Source organism: Halichoerus grypus, chromosome 2 (genome assembly GCF_964656455.1).
Source record: "Halichoerus grypus chromosome 2, mHalGry1.hap1.1, whole genome shotgun sequence".
Taxonomy (NCBI): Eukaryota; Metazoa; Chordata; class Mammalia; order Carnivora; family Phocidae; genus Halichoerus; species Halichoerus grypus.
The window spans coordinates 5,754,741-5,780,088 of NC_135713.1; the positions used below are offsets into that span (position 1 = coordinate 5,754,741).

A 25,348-nucleotide genomic window follows, 5' to 3' on the forward strand; every position below is an offset into this window, starting at 1 on the left:
GTGGGGACATACTTGGGTGCAAATACTAAATATTATACCGGTGTCAATCCCTACCAAATTCATTTATAATGTTAACACATGGTTAACATCCCCATGGACCTTTTTTGGTAATCGTGTAGTCCGCTAGGCTACCATAATACCTCAAACTGGGTGACTTAAATGACAGAAATTGATCTTCTCACCATTCTGGAGGCTACAGGTGTGAGATCAGGTACCAGTGCGGCCAGGGTCTGGTGCTTTTCCCCACATCATCACGTGGCCTTCTCGTGCATGCTGGGAGAGACCAGGTCCCGGGCATCTCTCCTTAGAGGGGCACTGGTTCCATCAGACAGGGACTCAGCCTTCTTGATGTCAGCCCATTACCCCCAAAGGCTCCATCTCCAAATACCATCACATTGGGGGTTAGGGAATCACCATACGAATTAAGGGGAGGGCTCACAAGCTCTCAGTCCGTAACAGTAATTTGAATAAATAACTATGTATTTTACATGGAAAAAATAAATAAGAAATAGTACCTAATAAAATCTGCTTTGTCAGTTATGTGTTTAGAATCAATAGACAGATAAATGAAATATTACCATGATTGGCGTATCCCGGGCCAGACAATACTTATTTTTGGCTCTGTGAGCCAAACTCTTCATTTCTGTTATAGTACAAAAGTGATCATAAATTGTATATAAACAAATGAACATGCTTTGTTTCAGTAAAACTTTATGTATGCTGAAATTTGAAATTCATATAATTTTTATGTATCACCAAAGATCTTACTGCTTACTTTTGTTTTTTTCCAATCATATAAAAATGGGGAAAAAATCATTCTTAGCTCAAGAGCTTTACAAAAACAAACCGTAGACCTGATTTGGCCTGTGGTCCATAGTTTGCCAAGCCCTGGAAGAGAAAAAGGAACAAAGAAAGAGATTCTAAAACACATAAAGAATTAAGATGTTACAAAGGCAGGGTTACCAACCAGTGAATAAAATAAAGGTTATTCAGTAAATAGTGTGAGACATTGGCTAGGCAACAGAGAGAAAGAAATCATGGTAGACCTTCATCCAATAACAACCAAAATAAATTCCAAATGAAGAATTAAGGGAAAACAACAGAAACAAAAACAAAGTCATTAAAATCAAGGAAAATAGAAGTAAGTATCTAATTTTGTAGTGGAAAATCCTTTCTAAGCCTACAGGGACCTTCCCTGGGCCCTAAATTCTGCCCGGCCTTCCTTGGTGATCCCTTTCAGTTGTCCCCCCGAAGCTCGAGCATCTGAGAAAGGTTCCCATCTTACTCCTCCACGGGGCTTCCAGAAGCTTCCATGCCGTGACATACATCACGGCACTGCCAGGTGCTCCCAGCACTTGGGATCATTCTCCCCTGGAAGAAGCACCCTTGAAGCCTTTCTCCCCCCAAATATGTGAAAACCATCAAATAAACTTTGCACTGACTGAGCAAGGTTAAATGGGCTCTTTCACAACTGATTCCAAAAGTCCCCTTGGTCATGTAACTGTTCCCTCCTTCCTGCACCTGTGGGCATCAGACACGGTTGGCTCGCAGATTGCGTGCCTGGCACAGAGAGGCCTGGCTGGAGTTCTTAGACTCCATCGACGGAAATCAAAATCAAAGCTGGCAGGACCTGTTGGAAATGAGATAGAAGGGAATGAGTCATTTTGGGGGGTCATGGTACTTAAGCAAGAAAGACAGAAAGATAATGATGTAGGCTCAGTTCTCACGCCTCCACCTATGCCGCGGGCTCGTGGTCGTCCCGCCCTGGCATTGTCGCGGGGACTGCGCGGGGGGCCGGCCGGGGCTGTGGTCGGGGGCCGGGTGCTGGTGGTGGGTGCGGGTGGCATCAGCCACAAGCTCCTCAAGAACCTCGTGCTCGCCGGCTTCTTCCACACCGACCTGATTGATCTGGATACCATCAATGTCAGCAACCTCAACAGGCAGTTTTTGTTTCGAAAGAAACATGTTGGAAGATCAAAGGCCCAGGTTGCCAAAGAAAGTGTCCTGCAGTTACCCGAAAGCTAATATCTTAGCCTACCATGACAGCGTCATGAACGCTGACTATAATGTGGAATTTTTTCAACAGTTTATATTGGTTATGAATGCTTTAAATAACAGAGCTGCCCGCAACCATGTTAATAGGGTATGTCTGGCGGCTGATGTTCCTCTTATTGAGAGTGGAACTGCTGGTTACCTTGGGCAAGTAACTACCATCAAAAAGGGTGTAACTGAGTGTTATGAATGTCATCCCACACCAACCCAGAGAACTTTTCCTGGCTGCACAATTGGTAACAACCCCTTCTGAACCTATTCATTGCATCGTTTGGGCATACAAGTATTTGTTCAACCAGTTGTTTGGCGAGGAAGATGCTGATCAAGAAGTACCCCCTGACAGAGCTGACCCTGAAGCTTCCTGGGAACCAATGGAAGCTGAAGCCAGGGCCAGAGCATCTGACGAAGATGGTGACATTAAATGTATTTCCACTAAGAAATGGGCTAAATCAACTGGATATGTTCCAGTTAAACTTTTTACCAAGCTTTTTAAGGATGATATCCAGTATCTGTTGATAATGGACACACTGTGGCAGAAAAGGAAACCTCCAGTTCCATTGGACTGGGCTGAAGTACAAAGTCAAGGAGAAGAAACCAATGCATCAGATCAACAAAATGAACCGCAGTTAGGTCTGAAAGACCAGCACAGCACGTTCTAGATGTAAAGAGCTATGCATGTCTTTTTTCAAAGAGCATTGAGACTTTGAGAGTTCATTTAGCAGAAAAAGGGGATAGAGCTGAGCTCATATGGGACAAGGATGACCCATCTGCAGTGGATTTTGTCACCTCTGCTGTGAACCTCAGGATGCATATTTTCAGTATGAATATTAAGAGCAGAGTTGATATAAAATCAATGGCAGGGAACATTATTCCTGCTACTACTAAGGCAGTGATTGGGTTAATAGTATTGGAAGGATTGAAGATCTTATCAGGAGAAATAGACCAGTGTAGAACAATTTTTTTGAACAAACAACCAAACCCAAGAAAGAAGCTTCTTGTGCCTTGTGCACTGGATCGTCCTAACCCTAATTGTTATGTATGTGCCAGCGAGCCAGAGGTGACTGTTCGGCTGAATGTCCACAAAGTGACTGTTCTCACATTACAGGATAAGATAGTGAAAGAAAAATTTGCTATGGACATCTGGTGCTACCAGATGTCCAGATTGAAGATGGGAAAGGAACAATCCTAATATCTTCAGAAGAGGGAGAGACAGAAGCTAATAATCACAAAAAGCTGTCAGAATTTGGAATTAGAAACGGGAGCCGGCTTCAGGCAGACGACTTCCTTCAGGACTACACTTTATTGATCAACATCCTTCATAGTGAGGACCTAGGGCAGGATGTTGAATTTGTAGTTGTTGGTGATGCCCCAGAAAAAGTGGGGCCCAGACAAGCCAGAGATGCTGCCAGAAGCATAACCAATGGCAGTGACGATGGAGCTCAGCCTTCCACGTGGAGCTCAGCCTTCCACATCCCCTGCACAAGAGCAAGATGAGATGCTCACAGTTGATTCAGATGAAGAAGGTCCTTCAAATAATGACGACATCAGTGAGGAAGAGAGAGCTCGCAGGAGGAAATTAGATGAAAAGAGAGTATCAGTGCCAAGAGGTCCCGCACAGAACAGACTGAAGAGCTTGATGGTGTTACAGCGTTAGATTGAACCGAAGTGCCTCTAAACAGAACCCTCTTACTGGGCAGAACCAGGTTATTTGTTATGTTCTTTGTTCCAAAGAGAAAAAATTGACACCAGTGACTTGAAGATGATTCTGCTCCCTTTGAAAGCATTCATTTTGCTAGAACAATTAGAAACACCGTGGTATGCTCTATGGAAAGTAGGAATATAGTTTTAAAGCTCTTTGAACAAAGTGTGTACATAACCAGTCATGAGATGAGACAACACAATGCATGTTGCCTTTTTAATGTAAATACCCTTAGGTATCATTTAATAGTTTTAAAATATCGTGGTTTAGTAAAGTTGATACCTGGTTATAAATATTATGCCTTTATTTTTGGTTAGAAGAAGAATTATTTTTAGCCTAGATCTAACCATTTTCATACTCTTAACTGACTGAAACAGATTCAAAGAAGTATCAAGTGCTATGCATTGAAACGTGTTTCTTAAATGTTAACTGGCACTATGTATATTAATGTAAAACAATGTTAATTTACTCGAGTTTTCAGCTTCTACTGCCTGGTATGTCTGGGTAAGAAGCCAATTTTTGTGTATTGTTACAGTTTCAGGTTATTTATATTTGATGTTTTGTAGAACTCAAATACGATTATGCTAAATGGCATCTGCATACTTGTAAAAAAAAGATAATGATGTAAAAAGAATGTGTAAGAAAGCTAAATTTGGGACACTTGCAAAAAATGATAGAACAGTAGAGATTATTAATTGATACTGGAAGTCTTTTCATTCTGCCATTTAATTTCCTTTTCTCAGATAATGATAGTGGCTCTTCCTGACACAAGTACCAGAGAGTATAAATTCAAGAGAAACTGCTGCAAAATAAGGCTGCATTTAAGCTTTGGCTAACTTTTTTTAAAAAGTTTTGTTTTTAAGAGTTGTATGTGGGTTGGCGGGGGCGGGGCGCCTGGGTGGCGCAGTTGACTCTTGGTATCAGCTCAGGTCATGATCTCAGGCTCCTGGGATTGAGTCCCACGTCAGGCTCCGCGCTGGGTTCTCTCTCCCTCTCCCTATGCCCCTCCCCCCTCAAATAAATAAATAAATCTTTAAAATAAATAGTTGCATAGTTCTATAAGTCATTCTAGAATTCTGTGTTCTCTTTATTCAAAGGCATATTGAAAAGATTGGGAATTTTGTGTTTGTTTGCACTTGGGAAAAAATAAGTTGTTCATTTGAGGCTATATATAGGAAGCAAGATTTTTCTCTCTGATAATAGTTCAGTAGCTTACGAAAGTACTGCCTGTTTTCCATCATCAGAAAAGATGAAATAATATACGAAATTATTTGACAGGGCCATGATACAGTTCAATAATACTACCAAAAGTGATGAATGTTATGTTGTGGACAAAGTCAGCCCACAGGAACTTGCAATATAAATGTGGTTGTGATGGGGCGCCTGGGTGGCTCAGTCGGTTAAGTGTCTGCCTTTGGCTCAGGTCATGATCTCTGGGTCCTGGGATCGAGCCCCACGTTGGGCTCCCTCCTCAGCCGGGAGTCTGCTTCTCCCTCTCCCTCTCGCTCTGTGCTCGCTCGCTCTCAAATAAATAAAATCTTAAAAAAATGAATACATGTGGTTATGTTAATATATATGGAAAAGAAGTTTGGTGTGTTTTTGCTTCTGGGCATTTAAAAAGTTAGTTTTAATTAATTTTTTTAGTTAATCCATCTCAATTATTTAAGTATTTTTTACTCAGTAAGCTTATTTCTGTAATTTCTATTTTGATTTTTTCATATTTTTATACTGGTATCACAAACAGCATTCAAACTGAAAACAAGTGGTTCCTATTTAAATCTGTGGTCCTTTTTTAATTTTCAAGGGAATTCAATTTTATTGTGGTTTCATTGCCATCTTGAAAATTCTAGTAGGAGGTAAATCGTTTTAGCTTTAGAAGATGCTCACGGTGATTGGCCATTTAGATCTCTTCATCTTTGAGGTAGCTTTTAAAATCTTTTTTCCCTATTGGGTTGTCTTTTTCCTTTTCAATTTGTACAGGTTATATCTATAACAGGAATATTAAGCTTTTATTTTTTTATATGTGCTGCAAGTACATTTACCCAAGCCTATCCCATGTCTTTGTTTACAGTGGCTTTTACTATCCATTTAAAATTGTAGGTACTTAGATGTACACTTTTCCTTTATTGCCTCTGGGTCTCTCTTATTTAGAAGGATTTTCTTTATTCCCAGTATTTTATAAAAGTTCTCCTAAATATTTATTAATACGATTTTTTTTAATCCAAATATAATTCATCTGAAAATCATTTTTAAATATTATGAGAAAAGACCCTGGAAATGTCTGCCAAATGGAAGTTGATATCTTTTGGATAAATTAAAAATAAGATCCTATAGTAAAAAAAAAACGAAACAGATTTGTTATTAGTAACTGCTAAACTACTAGAATAGGGTCAAAGAGCTGTCTCACAACCTATGTGAAAATAAAGCATAATTTCTGCCTGGAAGACAGAAGATAAAATCAGAAGAACGGGGAAGGAGATTGTGCTCTCAGTGGGCGGGAGTGGAGTTCCCACGGTGGCCACTGACCCCTACTCACCAGGCAGATAGCATGCACTTTCAACCCAGTGTCCATTTCTTCCTGGAACTGGAAAAAAATATATAATGCTAACATTTTTTAAGAATTTAAAATCTTGGGAACTTCCAAAAAAAGAACAAAACTGTAAAATAATAAAGAAGAACCCGTTCACCTGTAAAACATCTGTGGGGTCCACATGGGGATTGTGCACAGACCAGCAGAGCAGTAAACTGAATAGGGGTCCCCACGATAAATGCAAAACAGAGGAACATTCTGTAGCAGGGAGCCTTGGAAGGAAGTAAATTTGAACAAAAATTCTGGGCTTCATCGGGGACCAGGCAACTTCAAGAAAATCCTGCTTTAATTATGTAGAACAGTAAACACACTGCCCCACAAAGGCACCTCTCTAAATAGTAGCAAAACGTAGCTTATTTCCTTTGGAAAGGTGAACTTAATGAAAAAGAGAGTTCCTCCTGGTAATTTATGATTTACCATGTTATGTAAGATAGAACGTATAGCTGGAGGGTTTATATTATATACTCACATTTCCTAGTTAGATATTTTTGGCACCAAGCCTTTTCTCTCTGGGAGATGATCTAAAGGTTGATTTGGTTCATTCGGGGTAGATCTGGGAGCCAGGAGCAGCACCCAGAACATCAGTGAGAGCTGTGGGAGGGAGTAGATGCCCGGTGTCCCTTCTGGATGCATCTCTGCACTCATCTGTTACATCCCAGCATTCGTTTTAGTCCTGCCTGTTACTCATAAAATCAAAGGCTTGTCGTTCATACACAAGAGTCGATTTTATCAGCAATATCTACTTACTGTTCTTTTCATAACATGTGGGGCAGTAACCAGGTCCAGATAGTACTAGGTTCTGGGTGGGGGGGAAGATTGGGATCCAATTGTGTGGACCATGGATCTGACATTTGCAGAAGGGGCACCAAGTCCAAGAGGCGGTCGTGGCCTGCAAACCTCAAGGCAGAGAGATGCTGTGGGACAGAGCATCCTGGCTTCCAGAAACCTACGCTGCCTACCGTCAGGGCAGAAATGCCTGAGTTGTATTATTCTGGAGACGATGCAAAATTTGCATTAAAAACTCCAAGGTACATCAGTGAAATATGTACTTGAGTGTCCAAAACACTCATTGAGAGGTATTAGGTTGACATTTTTTGATATGAAAGTGCCAATATGAGACTTGGTTTTAGCCATAAAATACTGTGACAAATATTCCACGGGTAATGCTCTTCCTGTGAGCAGTTTCTCCCAAGACTGTTTTGGAATATTACCAAACGTTACTTTTCATGTGTGAAAGTTTCCAATACTGAGCACTTTAGTATTCAGACCAAAGAAGTTTCTTATCTCGTGAGCTCAATGAATATTATTTTAATATAAACTAGCTCATGAATGGGGACTGCAACTCAAGAAAGTGAATTTATCTTGCCAGGGGCTTTAATAAAAACAGTTGTTGGCCTGACCTCATGTGCATGGGGAAGGCATGAGTTAGGGAGTATGGAGTACATCTCTGCTCACCCCTGTGAACATATTCACATCTCTCTCTTCCTCCGTGGGACTCTATTACTAATGAGGATGGAGTGGAGGAGAAACAAATGACGGGCTGAGTAAATAAAAGAGAGGCTGTTAAAACTCACTCAAAAAGAAGAGAGTAGAATTGTTCTTCTTATGGAATACAGACTCAAACAAATACACATCTGTTCCAAGATATCCATTCAACATGGATTCATTAATTACCCTCAGGCACTTTTTATAGAAACTGCGGAAAGCAGTGAACACAAATGACATTTCTAGTAGGGGGACAATGAGACAGGAAGCAAACATATTTATATATATGGCAGAGTGTGATAATTGTGTGAAAAAAAATACAGCAGAAAAAGTCACTACAGTTCGACAGCACTGGGGGAGGGGGAGGGAATCACTGTTATTTGGTTGGAATATGCTGGTCATTTATCACTGATAACGTCATGGAAGTGAGATCTAAGTATATGGACATCTGGGTCAAGCGAGGTCTAGGTACAAGGAAGCCAGTGTGCAGGAGCTGAGCGCACAAGCCATGGCATTGAAGGGGTGGAGGGTTGGCCACGCATGGCTGGGGCAGCAACGTTAAGGGCGTTGGCTTTTGCTGAGCTGATTTGAGAAGCCACCAGAGCACCGTGAGGAAATGAATGACATGGTCCAACGTTCATTCAGTCAGAGATGGTGGCTACTGTGCTGAGACGGGGTGGCTGGTGGCGGGAGCAGAGCTGTAGACTGGTTTAGAGGCCACAGCTGAGGTGCGAGGGGCGGTACCTTGGTCTGGGCACCAGCAGTTGAAGTTGTAGAGCCGGCCGAGGTGGGATTCGTGCTGGAGGTTGACCAGTCTAGATATTTCATCATCAGATGGGAAGCATGAGAGGACTGGAGGCAGTACGTAGGGCTCCAAGGTTTGGGGACGTTGGGCAGACAGATGGAATTAAAGCAAGAGGAGAAACTCAAAAGGCATAAGGGAGAAACCTCCTGGGAGAGGAGCTTTGTGAGGGGAGGAGCCTCATGAGGGAGCAGCCTCGTGGGGGAGGAGCCTCATGGGGAGGAGCTCCCTGGGGGAGGAGCTTCATGGGGAGGAGTTCTGTGGGGGGGGAGCCTCATGAGGGAACAGCCTCCTGGGAGAGGAGCTTTGTAGGGAAGGAGCCTTATGACGGAGCAACCTCCTGGGGGAGGAGCCTCATGGGGAGGAGCCTCATGAGGGAGCAACCTCCTGGGGGAGGAGCCTCATGAGGGAACAGCCTCCTGGGGGAGGAGCCTCATGGGGAGGAGCTTTGTAGGGGAGGAGCCTAATGAGGGAGCAACCTCCTGGGGGAGGAGTCTCATGGGGGAGAATTGTCATGGGGGAGAATCCTCCTCCAGGAGGAGTCCTGGAGCCTTTCTAGTTTTTATAATGGTAATTAATATTTTGTTTCAGTGCCCTGGCCTTTCTCTGGGAGGAGCAAGGAGCTCTGTGTGTGTCCCTCTGTCACCGCACTTCCCTTCTTTGTATTCTGCAGTCTGTAATTAATTTTTGACTTAATTAATACGTTTATGCATCTGCATGGGGACATTTGTCTGTCTTGTCCTCAATAAAATGTGTGATGAATAAATGACCCAATGAACAGAACTTCACCAGGAGGATGGAATTTTCCATATTTGGGAAAGTTTCACCCCAGGAAAACTACTTAAAATTATTAAAGAAAACAATCCCCAGCTTTGATAAAAAGAGGTGGTCCCTACACCCTCTTACATCAACCCGATGAACCCTGTTTAGTAGCAGGAAGAAGGACTATGTCTAAAGAAAAATGGAGCCTCCAGCCCACGTTTCTATGGACAGAATCCAGAGTCTGCTTCTCTAAGCCAATCAGTTTTGTGAGACATTGGTATAAAATTCTAAATTGGTTTGCCTTTTTTCCTTCTCTCTTTTAATCTATTTTCTTTGTCCTTCAAGGCAAAGTGATTTGAAGAGATCATGGTTTTGTTTGTTATCTAATTATAATTGTCCCTTGATAAGGAACCCGTTGCAGCAGACACCCGGACACCTGTGAACACCCAGGGCAGGCTCTCGGAAAGACAGCAGGGGTGACTGAAAAGAGGGGTCAGTACTCGCTTTACCTTGTTTACTCAACAGCACACTCCTTATAGGCCATTTTCATTGCTGATTCTCAAACATTTATTATTTTAGGATGTACGTGTTAATATTTTAAGGAGCCATTTCCCCCCATACATTTGTATTTACATTCTTTATGCTAATTTTCTAAGCCTCAGAAATATTTGGGAGCATTCAAGTCCGCTTTTTCCAAACAGACACAAAGTGTTTTCAATCCCTGGCTTTGTAAGAAATGGTGTGAACCCTCAAGGAAAGAGCAATCTGTTATTCTCTTTTCTCCCACGGATCTTCTTGTGGTAGATAAAAATTCCTCTCTGCTGTTCAAAAACAAAAGGAGCTGTGTTTGGCATCTCCTGAGCTCTGGATGTCTCTAAGTGACAAACAACCAAATTTTCAATACTAGCCAATGATGGAGACATACCAGAGTTTTATTCCTCATATGGCAAAACGTGTGTGTGTGTGTGTGTGTGTGTGTGTGTGTAGTCACCGGAAAATTCTCAGTGGGTGTATCCTTCAGTCAAATAATCCTTTATCTATTGAAGAATGTGTGTATGTTCTCTCCTTGTCATCCTTTCATGATTGGGAAGGGACATCTCATAGTTCCTTTGGAAGAAGTAGAAAGTAATTCTTTAAATGTCCATTTCTCAGAAGGATAACTAAAGGCACAAAATAACAGCCTTACCAGTGGATACATTTCCATAACGACCGAATGCTCTGTCCCGTGACTTAGCCCCTGTGGGGGGCATCTGAACCCAAGTCTGCACAGAAGCCCGCACTAGTAAATCGCTTCCTGGTTCCTCACTGACAGCCCAGTGGGTATTTATAATAGGGATCCATTTACCTGAGTGAGTAGCTTACTGAAACTGACTGTGTTCTAGTTACGTGAGAACACATGAACAATGGGAAATCGAAAATGTTGTCCTAAAATGTAATTAATTGTATGGTTTGCGTGTCCACGGCGGCTGAGGGCCGTGGCTGGGCTGTAGGAGCAGGGGACGGGCCGAGTGCCTCCCCTCCTTCCCACGTGCTCAGCTGTACGGTGGGGAGTTCTATAGAACAGGCTGTTACTGGAAACAAGGCCTGGCCCGGGGTAAGTGGTCTGTACACCCCAGCGGGTCTGGCAGCCCCTATTATTATTATGGTGGTGGTGGTGGTTTTTATTAAGTGGTATTCACTGAATTAAGCATCCCAGACCATGTATCCCTGATGTTGTGTCTCCATCGAGCCCATGAATTGGAGTCTTCATTATTTTTCTAAAATCAGTCTCACTTTGTTCCGAACCGTAGAGTTAAGGTGGGCTACGTACAAACAGTAAACAAGTGTCACCTGAGCGGGGAAAGCAAGGTAAACAAAAAGCCAGTTAAAGGAGAAAGCAGCTCTTTGAGCCAGTGTTTTAGCTCCTGTAAGGGTGAGCCCCAAAGACCTTTTCTCAGGTGGGAGCTCCACAGAAGCAAAAATCCAGAAATCTCAATTTATCTTGATTTTTTTTTTTTTTAACTGTCTGATGGGTAAGGAAAGAGTAGGAGGCTTTTGCTGGTTCCTCCTGTCCTCGATCCACTGCTCTTTCCGCTGTATGCCCAAAGGCCAGAGAGAAAGAGGCTTGGCCAGGGTGAGGCTGGGCTGCGGTTTGGGCAGGATTCAAAGCAGATGTGCAGGCAACTTCTGGGGAAGGTGCACAGAGCCCTCTTTGAGAAGCTGGTGCCCTCCTGGGGCCCCTTGGCAAACAGGAGGTTTCAGAGCTGAGGTGAGGAGCTCACAGGCCATCAGCCGTCTGAATCCTCATCCCCACGGCCTCCTGCGTTCAACTCTTCCAGGCCCCAACTTGCTTTCCTTCAGGAGCAGTGGAACAGCAGTGAAATACGCGATAGAAGCATAGAGCTGGAATAGACTATTCATTCACTCCCATTGACTTATTTAGTGATCATGTATGGCACGTTTCTTGTGTTTGGTGGTAGAAAGTCAGTGTGCTAAACTGTAGGGTCTAATGAAGGAGGTATCCTCAGAAGTAGACAGTCATGACCCAGGACAAGTCCCAAGGTCTGCTTGTAGTAGAGAGAAGTAGAGAGCCAGGCCACCTAGGACATCTAGGGCTGGGATGGAAGTTGGGAGCCTTCCTCTTTCCGTGCTGCATGGGCTGAGTCCTGGAGTCACTTAGGCATTGATCAGGCCTGACCTTAGAAAGAAAGTGGGGAACAGAGCGAGAGGAAGGAGAGCGTGGAACAGAGACAGAGAGCTAAGGCTATTGGCTCGATCAGGATGCCCCACATCAGGAAGCAGGATGGCTCCAAAGTGGGGCATGAGTGTAAATGGGCTTCCAGAGGACTGGCATCAAGGACATCCTGTGCTATTTTAGGAAACATGTACTTGATCTGGTAAGCCAGTGTTTCTTTCTGTATGGTGCATGGACTACTGTGACATAATCACCTTACAAGTCTGTGAAAATACAGATTCCTGGGTCATGTCCCAAGCCGATCAGAGTTTTCTCAAAGCAAGTCCTATAATTTTGTATTTCAAACGTGCATCCTTGGGCTTCCTGATGCCTGGTGCCGTTTGCAGGCAGAGCTGTAGGCGAGACAAGCTGGCGACAGAGGGTTTCAGCACAGGGCTGCCCATTGCAGGGGCTAGAGATTTGAGTTGTGTGCTAATTGGCACTCGCTATGCTGGCACTTGCCTCGCCCTAGACTTCAGGTGACTTGTCAAGTGAATAGCAGAGCTGTGTGCCATCTCCTGGAGGAGCCCCCGTTCCATCCTCCTCCTCCTGCCACCGTGACTGGGGACGCCCACATGACAAGCCCATGTCACCCTGGTTCCCCACCATCTGCTGATCCACGGGGGACTTAGAGCTTGTGGGAGAAATGCACGGTTGTTGTGGGAGCCCCTGTGATCTGGGAGTGTCCACGGCCACAACATTGTCCACCTTGTGTCTCTGTAGTGGCTTCTGCCAGATGCATAAGAATAGGGACCGCCCAGGAGCCTGGGGTCGGGGACAGTTGGAGTTTGTGGAAGAGTCCAGAGTTGACTGAGAAACAGAGCAGAAGAAAGCAGAAGTGGGGGCGGGGCAGATTCAAGAGATATTTGAGGAATAAAATTGTCAGAATGTAGTGAATAGCAGATGTGTGGGGCAAGTACACATCAAGGAATTGTGTCCTGTTCCTGCTTCGGATGATCGAGTAGTGGGAGGTGACACCAAATTGGCACCAAGTGCACGGAGAGATGGGGGTAGGATAATTAGGGCAGGAAGAGAGGAAATTCCTTTTGGCTATATTCTAGAATGTGCTCTGAGGATCCACCAGTTGGAGATGTGTGCCAGGCGGCAGGCTGTAATTGCCTGAATTCTGGCTAGAAACAGACTCATCGGGGAGATGTTGCCCTTAGGTGATCGTGCCCACCGTGAGAGCCAATGTAGCCACTTAGTTTGAATCTTGTGAGAGTGAACACAAGACCCTGGAGGGCACCAAGATGTAAGGAACTCAGGGAGGCCAAGGAGTGTTGAGGAAATGTCGGGGATAGAGAGGATAAGCATAAGAGGAGAATATGGAAAGGCACTTCCAAACAGGAGGGAGTAATTAAAAGTGTCAAAAGCCTCAAAAAAATCATGTTATATAAAATTTCAGCTGCACCTGGGATTTGGCAATTGGAGGGTCATCACCTACTTCGAAGTGTGCATAAAGGAACCTTGGTTTGCAGTGAAGTAGGAGTAAATGGAGGTAAATGAATGAAGAGCATATTGTCGATGAGCGAGCATCACAAGGAGCCCAGGATGGTTGGTGAAAAAGTGATTTCTATGCCGAGGTCCCAGAAGTGTGGGTTCACTAGTCTGTGTGGGATGGATTCAAGTGATCCCCAAAATCTTCTCCATGAAACTTCGATGCACATCGAAGTTTGGGACTCACTTTTCTTTCAAGAAATTTGGTGGAAGGGCACCTGGGTGGCTCAGTCGCTTAAGTGTCTGCCTTCGGCTCAGGTCATGATCGAGGGTCCTGGAATCGAGCCCCCCATCGGGCTCCCTGCTCCGCGGGAAGCCTACTTCTCCCTCTCCCACTCTCCCTGCTTGCGTTCCCTCTCTCGATGTGTCTCTCTCTGTCAAATAAATAAATAAAATCTTTAAAAAAAAAAAAAAGAGGGAAGGGGTGGGTGGATGCTAGGGAGGTGCAAGCATCTCTTTAATGACAGAATCACCAGGAGGGCACTGAAGGGCCCATGGCCACAGCAAGGCCCCAGAAGGAGTCCCAGAGGAGGGTTTGAGTCAAGGAGGAGAGGTTGTCCTTGAACCGGAGGGATGTCTCCGACTGGAAAAGCCTTGTAGACATGGTATGGGTGTAGAGCTAAGGGGTTATGCATTGGGGGAGAGAGGGAGGCCTCAGTTTTCTTGGAGTAGGAAACAGGACAGTCTTTGACAACATGAACATAAGGGCTGAGTGGGTAGGAGACCAAGAGAACGGCAGAGGTTTGAGGTAGGCTTGGAGGGGACAGAATCAGGAGCTAAGCTGTATTTAGACAACGTTCTATTGGTGCCAAGAGTGGAGACCGTGAGTTTGTAGTGGTTGAATCTCAAATCCATGGGGAATCCTCTTGAACTGTGTGCCTGGCGTAGGGTAGATAAGATACGAGGACATCAGTCCTTGGCTCATGATTGCAGGGCACTACCGATGTGATTATGAGGAGACAGGTGAGGAGGAACTTTGGATCATCCGTGGTGGGTTCTGGCTATCTAGAGAAGGAAAAATACCAGCAGCTAGGCTGATAGATTAGCAGAAAATGCAGGCGCCTGGAGTCAGGCACTTGCGATGTGTCAAGGTGAGGCTGTAGGAAGCTGGAAGGGAAGGCGGGACAGGCCATGAGTTTGAGATTTTTGAGGTGGATTGGTTCATGTGATCAGAAAGCTCAAGCTCACGGCCACAGTGATGGGGGTGAAGGTCACTGGTCCAAGTTCATATGTCTAAGAATTGTTGATAGGTCATGGCCATGAATAATAAAATATCTTAGAGTACCGAAGAAAGTGGATACTGTGGAAGCCTCTGAGCCAGATTCTGAAGGCTTCAGTGAATGATGAAGGAATTGAAATGGAGACAGCAGGCCCAGCCCGCCTTTCCCAACATGAAGGATGGAGCCACCTGGTTGAAGCCTTTGCACAGAGCCCAAGGCCAAAAGCCCCTTCACTGTCCCACCAGCAACTGATCCAGTTCATTTTCCTTCTGACAGTGGTTGTCTAGGCCAACTTAATATTAAGTCATTAATAGTTCAATTTTAAACAAATACCATGATGAATTAAGAAATGGGAAAATAGAGGTGGCTGGGTGGTTTAATCGGTTGACTCTTGATCTCAGCTCAGGTCTTGATCTCAGGGTCGTGAGTTCAGGCCCCATGTTGGGCTCCATGCTGGGCATGGAACCTACTTAAAAATGAAAAGAAAGAATGGGAATATAGTTGTGGAGGAGATTCAGAAAAGGCCTCCTCTGCAAACCCCCTGCCTGGGCTTCGGGCCTCAGCGCCGAGAGGTCTCGGTCAGAGGCGTAGTCAGACTGTCTGGGCGCTAAGCCTCACGTAGGAAGGGGGCTTTTGCACAGATTCTGTCCAAGCCTCTTACCCTCAGTAGCGTTTATGTTTAAAACAAAGCCCCATAAGACAGGCTCAGCTTTGAGCTTGATATTCTCACCAACACAGCCTTCTGCCGAGAGAAAAATGTTCGTTTAACAAGCAAGCCCATCCGGGAGATTCCCCAACGGAGAAACCTCACATCCATTGTCTTTGTCTCTTCCAGGCATGTGCTCTGTGCTCTCTGTATCTGCTCCAAGCCTCCCCTCCCTCCTCCCTTTCTTCCTGGGGCCTCTTGCCTCACTTCTCTCCCCTCCGTCCCCTCTGCAAGAGACAGAGAATGTGCATCGGTGTATGAGTTCTGTAAGGCTGCTAAGACGAAGACTCGATTTACTCTCACGCAGATCAGGAAGCTAGAAGCCCAACATCAGGATGTCAGTAGAACCAAGGTCCCTCCCGAAGCTCTAGGGGAGAACCCTCCTCTCTTCTCTCCCCAGTCCATGGTGGCCCCATGTGTTTCTTGGCTGTGTCTGCATCCCTCCTATCTCTGCATCATCTTTTTACGTGGCTTTCCCGGCGTCTTCTCTTCCCTCAAGGTCCTTTGTCACGGATTTAGGGCTCACGCTGCTCCAGGACGATCTCATCTCTGACTTGTGACCTAATTACACTGCAAAGGTGTCACTGAAGAGGGGTATACCATTCAACCCACTACAGGCAAAAATGGTACCTGAGCAAAATCTGCTTGGACATTTTCCCTTTGTGAGTTTATTCTACCCTCCTAACAATGGAGTCAGTTCCTGGAGAGAAAGACTGTGTCTTCTGTTTCTGCTGCGGTCCCTTCATCCCTCCAGCTGGTACACTCGGGATGACTTCCCGCTCGGCCCGATTTGCCCCTCTAAAAGTGTGGACCTCCATGCCTGGAGCAGCTGTACTCTGACCTCTTAATCCTTAGCTCAAGACTCACCTTCAGGAAATCTCCTTTACTTGCCTTATCCGGTCCGTCTCTTCAACTCAAATCTTTCTTGACATGGTCTCCAGAAAGAGGTTAATTTTTCTCAGATCAGTCTCAATTCCTTCTCTTATTGGTTTGCCAGACTATTTAGGGTACATTCCATACATAGCTTTCATGTGTGGTCTCAACTCATTCATTTGCTTTACACCAAACATACTCAGAAAACTACTCTTAACAGAAGCTTATGCCACAACACAGGGAAAGCTGTGTTTGCTAACTCAATCGGGCTGTCCCAACCAGATGAGTCAGCCTCACATTTGGCTGCAGGAAACAGAAAATCAAACTACAGAGGCTTGAACAAATGGAAATTTACTTGCCTCCAGTAAAAAGAAATCCAAAGGTGGAGGGACCATTGACCTTGGTCCAGTAGATCAATGAAATCAGGACTGATGTTTCCAGAGTCCATTGGCTTTTCTCTCACGGTCATATGGAGGTTGCTGCAGATCCAGCCATTTCATCTGCATTCAAAGCAAGTAGGAGTAGGAAAGTGAACATTTCCCGTGAATTGTGTATGTTCCTTTTTAGTGGGAAATTAAAAGCCAACATGGAGAGTCTTCCTTTTCCAAAGCTGACTTGATTCACATCTAGTCCCATTCCCAGCTATGTAGAAAACTGGGGAAGCAAGTGTGTGGGTTTCCAGCCTCTGTAGGTACCCAGAGAAAGGGGCTGGGAAAGGTGTTGCCTAGCTACTCCCTCCGAGTGCTTGTGTAACCCGGCCTGACCTGGTTCTTAGAGGTCCCACCATACCACCTGATGTTGCCATCTTGCCTGATGCCAGGATTGATAGGAATAGCTATTAATTTAGTGGGCAGTAATTACTCCAAAGTACATAAACTACCAGACTGCAGCATTTTTTCCTTTAAATATGCAGGTGAATGCTGTTTCGAATGTGGGGCTATGGCCACCTCCTTTGACAGTAAAGCCCCAGTGCAGTTATTTTGCAGCTCTTGGTAAACCTGAGGAAGGCTGTTACTCAGGCTGAGCATGCGCCATGTTTATGGGCGTGCCCACAGATGGGTTCTTACGGGCATTACTACAGCCTGTGGAGAACATCGTAGGTGGTTCTGGGATAGCCCCTGCTGTCATGACATGACATGACATGACGGGCAATTCACTCACAGTTCTCTCCTCTTGAGCTGTTCCCCAGCGGGCCTGAACCTAATGGTGATGCAGATAGCAGGCAGGGGGATAAAGGAGAGCCCTGGAAAAAATGAATTCTGCGGAGAATAATCATGTGCATTTGTTCATTCATCAGTCATCAATGCAAAATTTAATACAATTGAATATATTATTTATATGATTTAATGCAATTTAAAATATTGTTATTTATAAAAGTTTTACATTTAAGTCTAAATTCAGTCAATGATCATTTAGTTTTTATTTTTTAAATTATTTTTTAAGATTTTATTTAGAGCGAGAGAGAGCATGCCTGTGGGAATGGGGGGAGATTCCATTCCCCAGAACAGAGGGAACAGAGGGAGAAGGAGAGAGGATCACCAGCAGACTCCCTGCTGAGCACAGAGTCTGACTCTGCCAATCCCATGACCCCGAGATTATGACCTGACCCAAAATCAAGAGTCAGACGCCGAACCGACTGAGCCACCCAGGCACCCAATGATCATTTAAATACAACATTTTTTTTATTAACAAAGGATCCACCTGGGAACATTTTTTAAAATTTATTATTGAAGTATAGTTGACATACAATGTTATATCAGTTTCAGGTGTACAACATACTGATCCGACACTTCTGTACATGACTCGTATATTCTATACATTACCCATCCTCCCTCCCTGTCTCCTGTCTGGCAAATGTCAGTTTGTTGTCTGTATTTAAATGTCTGATTTTTTCTTTGTTTGCTTATCTTGTTTTTAGATTCTACAGACAAGTGAAATCATGTGATATTTGTCTTTCTCTGTCTGACTTATTTCATTTAGCATAATGCCCTCTTGGTCCATCCATCTTGATGCAAAGGGCAAGATTGCATTTTTGCAGGCTGTGAGGTGTAATCCCCTTATGAATCCCAAATTTATCAGCTCTGCTATCCAAACACTCTCAGACCCGGGATGCTGGCTTGCTCTAACAAAAGAACAAGAGAATGACATGTAAGTTCAGAATGCTGGTTTATTAACTGGTTTTAATGTGATGATTTCTGTTTTCCATTTGTCTTAGAAACTACTGAATGTTTGTTCTTTGCTTTCAAAACGATACTTAGGGGTGCGTTATGGCTAGGGGCTCTGTAATCCTGAGAGAGTGCATTTGAAAGTATTCCTTTGGAAGTTACAGGGAAGCCAGTCCTCCTGAGAATATTTCTCTGACGTCACAGTGCCCACATATTGTCTTCCACCCCTCCCCGCCCTCACCCCAGCCTCAGCCTCAGCTGTACCTAGGCTTAGATGCTTCTGCTGTCTGGACCCCAGCCTTCATCTCCCTCCTCCGATCAATGCAGGGTCCTCCTAAATGAGCTGAAGGCTGTCTTTCCTTTGGTCTAAATAATCACACTACACCTCACATTTTTCCTTAGAATGGCAAAGCCCACCTCCTTGGAGGAAGCGCATCCTCATGAACATGAACCATTATTCATTCCATCCATGGTGAGATCCTCAGCTCCTCTCCACCTGAATTGTTTCTTTGTTCTGGCAGTATTCAAGGCTCCTCCTCTACTTCCTGTCTGACGTTGGTTTCTCCCTTCCCAGTGCATAAGTCCGGGGAGATTTATGTTAAAAGAGGAATAGCCTGCTCACTCTCCAGGCGTGGGTCCTGGGCACGTATATATCTTTTTAAACTGCCAGGTGGCTCTAAGGCACAGCCCATTTTAGGACCTTGCTGCAAGGAGCTCTTGTGAGGAAAGCACCTTGGTGAAGCCTTATCTTGCCTTTTCTATTCCTAAACACAAATCAGAGGAGGTATTTGTATGGCAATTACGATTGCAGTGCGCTTTAAGATGGGAGTCTTCAGTTCCCTAAATGGAGCCCAGTTTGTGAGTGAAATTTGCATTTGTATGTGATCATGATGTTTTCATTAGATTCATTGTAACTATGAAAGATGGCAAAAGTCGCTTGCAGAATTGGGCGGGATTTATGTGCAATATCAAGTGGGAAATACACATAGATTAAGAAGGGTATATTTAAATCTGTGCCTGATGGAGTTAGAGATAAATTGGTCTTAATTTGAAGAATGATGTCATCCATCAGAAGATGTGTCTCCCGGGGAAGCCGGTCTACACAGGTAGTCTGTCCACCTGGGAGCTTTCACTCCTACGGGGAGTGGCCTTCAGTCTGGAGAGTTCCGAAGTGTAATCTTGTTAGTAAACCAAACTTCGCCAACCTTGGGAGGCTGACTTGCTCTAACAAAAGTGAAAAACAATGATATTTAATGTACTAATTTATCATGAGGATTATGACAGTCAGTAGATCAGATAGTTTATGAAATTATCCCTTACCATTTCTGTACCAAGAAACCTCCTTTTCCAGAGGTCCCCATGAGCACGGAGATAGCACAGATGATGTTTAAGGCAATGTCTCTTGACTATTCTACATTATTACTCTCCTAAAGAGCCATTTTAGATATTTTTTTTCCTAACTAACCCCCCCATGAAATTTTAGTACCACAGGAATATTGCATATTTATTTAAGTGATGTATGCATGCCTGTGCATTATACATTCAAAAAGTAATTTTCTTGGGGCACCTGGATGGCTCAGTCGGTTAAGCATCCGACTCAATTTCCATGAGGGTCGTGATCTCAGGGTTGTGAGACTGAGCCCCACATCAGGCCCTGCAATGGGCATGGAGCCTGTTAAGATTCTCTCTCCCTCTCCTTCTGCCCTTCCTCCCTCTGCCCCCATGCTTGCTCGCTCTCTCTCTCTCTCTCAAAAAAAAAAAAAAAAAAGTAATTTTTCTTGCTTTCCCCAAGAAGTGATGCTTGCCCTCTGGGGGGTGATACAGCCCCCATTGAGAATGTGTGGTTTAAGACATCAGCTTCTGAAAGCCTTAAGTACGCACCTCCGCAGGGGGGATGCATCAGCCAGGTGGAAGGTACTAGAATCAGCTGACAAAATGCCATCTGCTCTGGATGGCACTGTTTTCATCAGACACTGGCCTTTTTCTGTGCTTCCAGAATTAAAATCTTCACCACCTACTCACCCCTCCCTCTTTTTAACAGACATCTTTTCTTTAGATGTTTTAGTTTACCCAACAGATCAGAGTCAAATCTGCCCAGCCTAGGAGAGTGTCATTCTCTTTCAGGTGACAAAACACATATCTGCATTTTTTTTTTTTCAGGATAACTTTGATGGGACCATTTGGGGTCCAAATTCTTCATGTCTGTTCTAGTTATCATTTGCATGGATTTACTGCGAGGACAAACCATAACCCTGATATTAAAGATAACATCTTACAAAACAACTATGAAGCTTTATTTCCAAATATAAAAGGCAGAAAAAAAGGAGTGGATTGATCTAAGGTCAAAAAATCATATTTAAGGGGCACCTGGGTGGCTCACTCGTTAAGCGTCTGCCTTCGGCTCAGGTCATGATCCCAGGGTCCTGGGATCGAGCCCCGCATCGGGCTCCCTGCTCCGCGGGAAGCCTGCTTCTCCCTTTCCCACTCCCCCTGCTTGTGTTCCCTCTCTCACTGTGTCTCTCTGTTAAATAAATAAAATCTTTAAAAAAAAAAAAAATCATATTTAAATGTAAGCTCCATGAAGACAAGCAAGGATTTTTGTCTTTAATCTCAAAATTATAATCCCTGCACCTTGAATGGTTCCTGGCACATAGTAGGCCCTCAATAATACCTGTTAAATGAAAGAATGTATTTTTATTCCATATATGAATTAGGATCTCTCCAATTCTGATGTCGTGAATCATATGGATATAAGGGATTATATTAATTCATTCAAAGAATATTTACCAAATGCACTTGATAATAGACCCTTTAGGAACTAACCAATATATACAAAAGAGCATAAAATATATGGGATCCTTGCTATCCTGGAACAGAGAGTCCAGCCAGAGAGACAGGCAATAAGCAGATGAATAAATACAAATGATTGTGTTTTGGGGGCCAGTAATCTTGGAGGAGATAACTGGGTGTAATGCTGGTGAGTAACAGAGAGGCCTTTGGGGAGCATGCCGGGGAGGGGCTGACCTACAAGCCAGGGAGGAGAAGACCAGCCCCACTTGGGAAGAGGGGCAGGAAGGGGCTCTCCTGGGCCCAGAGAACTGTGTGCAAAGGCCTCTGGCCTGGAGCAATGAGCAAGTTGGAGGACCCCAAAGGAGGGCGTGGTGCCTAGAGGGGAGTTGGGGGTTAGCAGGTGAAGTTGAAGGTGCCCTGGGGCAGGGTGTAGACGGAGTTTCAGGCAGGCATTACAGTGCAGATGTCAGAAGCCGGATCTGGGGTAGAGGTCTGCCTTTGGGAATTGGTGTTGAAGAAGTCAGGTGCACGGATGACCCTTGGAGGGAGAAATCGGGGGCCCACATGGAGCCCTGGAGAGTGGAACAGTGGAGTCAGAACGGGGAAGTCAGTGGAACAGGTGGACCCCAGGGAACATGGAGCCCCGGAAGCTGAGGGAGGTGGGGATTCTGGGCGGCAGGAGGTGACCAGGGGCCGGCCGCTGCAGTGCTCCTCAGGAATCATGTGAGGGAGTGAGGAGGGGAATGGAAGGTGGCCAGTGGCTTTGACGGGGGTACTTCCGGTGGTGTCTTGGGGTTGCTACCTACTTTGAAATGGAATATGGGGAGTCGGGGATCAAAGTAGTAGAAAGAGCTCAAGTAGACAAGCCTTTAAGAGTTGATCACAAAGGAAAAATGAGAAATGGAGAAGGAAGGGTTTTGTGCGGTAAGCGGAGGGTACTGCGTGGTTAGGAGCCGCCTGGCTTGCTGTTGGGAGAAAGTCGGGAATGAACCAGAGCCCAGAATCCCCATTGCCTGGGGACACTTGATAACCAGGGGTGATGGTCCAAGTCTGTGCAGTTCTCTTGAGCATGGAGGTTAAGAATTGTTTTTCTTCCATCTTGTGGAATTTGGTTGTCAGATTTCATCTAAACAAAGCAATTTCTAAATGCAGATTCTTTTTTTTTTTTTTTAAGAGTTTATTTATTCATTTGAGACAGAGAGATACAGAGAGACAGAGAGCATGAGCAGGGGAGAGGCAGAGGGAGAGGGAGAAGCAGGCTCCCCACCCAGCCAGGAGCCAGATGTGGGGCTCGATCCCAGGACCCTGGGATCATGACCTGAGCCGAAGGCAGACGCTTAACCATCTGAGCCACCCAGGCGTCCCTAAATGCAGATTCTTAAAATCAAATTGTTTCACCCATTTTGGAGCCATGTGGTTCTGATGCTGGGCACGTGTTTTGTTTTGTTTTGTTTTCTCATTGGCGTCTTTCAGAGCAATGCCTGTGGAAGTCCCTGAGCTGTGAGAAGTGTGCCCCCAGCAAGCACAGCAGGTTGATGTGCGGGAGAGGAGGAAGGCAGCCCTCGGGACCACCTGACCATGGGGCGCCCTGCACGGCCCGCCTCTTCTCCTTTCTTGTGTAAAGACCATTTCTCAGGCTATTCTCTCTGTCTCTTAAACATTCAGTCAACTTTTGTGCTGCTCTATGTAATTTCATTCCCTAAGTAGTCTTATTCAATCATAAAGAAAGGCATTGCCATGTTTCTCAAATAGTTAAAATAAATTGTGAGATGGTAAATATTACTCTAATTGGTTAAGACCTGATTTATATGTGATACAAAATAAAGGGGACATCATGACTTATCAGCTAGGATTTCCACCCTTTATTCTGAATACCTGGGGACTAGTCATCAAATAATTTTACTCTTGATTTTTCAGTGGGCTGGGCAAGTTTATTTATGTAATGTGCCCACTGGAAAATGGAAGTGAAGATTCTTAACTTTTTATACTTGCTCTTTGGAGTTCTGGTAGCCTTGGATGGATTTCTCTTTCCTCCCTGGCTTGCAGTACTTGTTCACACCATCAGGAAGCAAGTTAATTCATCCCAGAAATGCACTTAGACTTGGAAACACTAGCGTTTTAAAATATGATCATGACAGTCCCAGATGAAGGTCGGGGCTTTCTCGCTTACTTTTCTTACAAGCTGAAAAAGTGCATGTGAAGTTCGCTGTCTGGAAACCATTGTAAATTGTCATTTCAGGAGACTTTCCCCCTCTTTTCTGGATGAGACCCTGGCTCATCAGGCTCATCAAAGTTAGCTACTCTGAGCTGGATCTTCTAAAAACCTGCACAATAATACCTTCAGGTTGGGTTTATTTAGGAGAAGCAACCACCTTTGTCTAAGCTGCCAACAAGTCTCATAGATTTTTGGTCTAATCAAGTATACCTTTTCAGAGTATACGAAGGAGAAAATACATCACATGCCCCATCATGATTTTAGTAACACTTTCAATTCTGTTGAGTTAATTAATTATTTATTTTGTCGAAACTGTAGTTCATTAGTGAAGACAGAGCAGGAATTATGAGTGCCAGTGCTGAATCGGAATCCAACGGTTGTGAAGTTAACACAGTGCTCCTGAGGGCCCATCATAAGTCCCTGGGTCTTATAAGAATGAAACAAAAATAGTATATTTTGTTTGAAAATATATGTTGGTTTTTTTTCCCCAACAATTACTAGGTTGTCAGGTCATAATACTTAACTTCTCTGGACATTACTACTTAATAAACAATACTTTGGGGTATTTCCTTTGCCCTAGGAATGCTATGAAAAATTCATGAGACGCTACGAGCGTTGTGAAACAGGGACATTTGGGAACCTCTGCATTTGTGGTTTTAGTGGCTTAAATTTTTGCAAGGAAAATTTTGTAATAATGTTGGAAGAAGTATGCTCCACTTATTGTAAGTCTCCCTTCAACCACAGCACCCTTCTCGCATAAAGACAGCTAGTTGTGAGCACCCGTGATGGCATCATCCGGGATCCCCCCCGAGCCTCGCAGCTGTCGCCGCAGACTCACTGTCCCCTCATGACAGGCTTGCTTTGTGTCACCTGTGTTTGTTTGCTTGCTTTGTTGACTTTTATGGTTGGTTTGTTTTATTGCATTTATTCCAGTGACGTTGATTTCATGGGGAGGAGGTACAACATTTAGTTGATCATAAATGAATGCTTGATAACGTTGGTTGAACGAAGGGATGTAATGAATGTCTCATCTCCGTTCCTGTTAAACCATCATCCACTGTGTGTGGCATTTCTGCAAAAGAACGACCAGCCCCAAATGTCTAAGGAATGCACGTTTTAATGTTTCAGTGGCTTCTCTGGCAATTTATAAATAATGTATTTTTAAAACTCAACATCCTGTTATTATGGACTGAGTGGTGCCTCCCCTGCCCACAAAATAATTAGTATATTGAAGCCCCCACCTCCAGGACCTCCGAATGTGACTGCATGTGAAGACAGGGCATGTGAAGGTGATAAAGTTAATAGGAGGTTATTTGGGTGGGCTCTGGTGCAAGCTGCCTGGAACCCTGTAGGAAGAAGAGATTAGGACCCACAAGGAGACCCAGGGCCACGTGTGGAGAAGCTCACACAGAGAAAAGATTGTGCAAGGACACAGCTAGAATGAAACACAAAGACCCTTTCTAAGCCAGGGAAAGGCCTCGGGGGAAACCAAACCTGCGACACCTTGATCTCACTTCCAGCCTCCAGAACCATGGGAACATTGATGTCTGTTGTTTCAGCCACCCCATCTGGCATGTTTCGTCATGGCATCCCAACTGACTACTACACGTTTAGCGAAGTCCACTCTTTTTTATTATGGTCCTTGAATGCTGCCACCTGGGAAAACTGCTGTACTCGTGGTCGTTTGGGAAAACAAAAGATGCTTCTTGGTGATTCGGGCCAAACGAATGTATAGTCTCTGGTTGAAATTGACCAGAAATCAAGATCTGGTGTTGATGG

The 25,348-nt window shown here is 44.5% G+C and overlaps 1 protein-coding gene and 1 pseudogene across 2 annotated transcripts in view; both read left to right on the top strand.

The window, feature by feature from the left end:
* Window positions 1–25,348, top strand: part of ADCY2 (adenylate cyclase 2) — a 397,031-nt gene that overhangs the window by 175,059 nt on the left and 196,624 nt on the right. The gene's annotated exons all lie outside the window — the stretch shown is intronic.
* Window positions 2,036–3,711, top strand: LOC118543348 (SUMO-activating enzyme subunit 2 pseudogene; annotated as a pseudogene).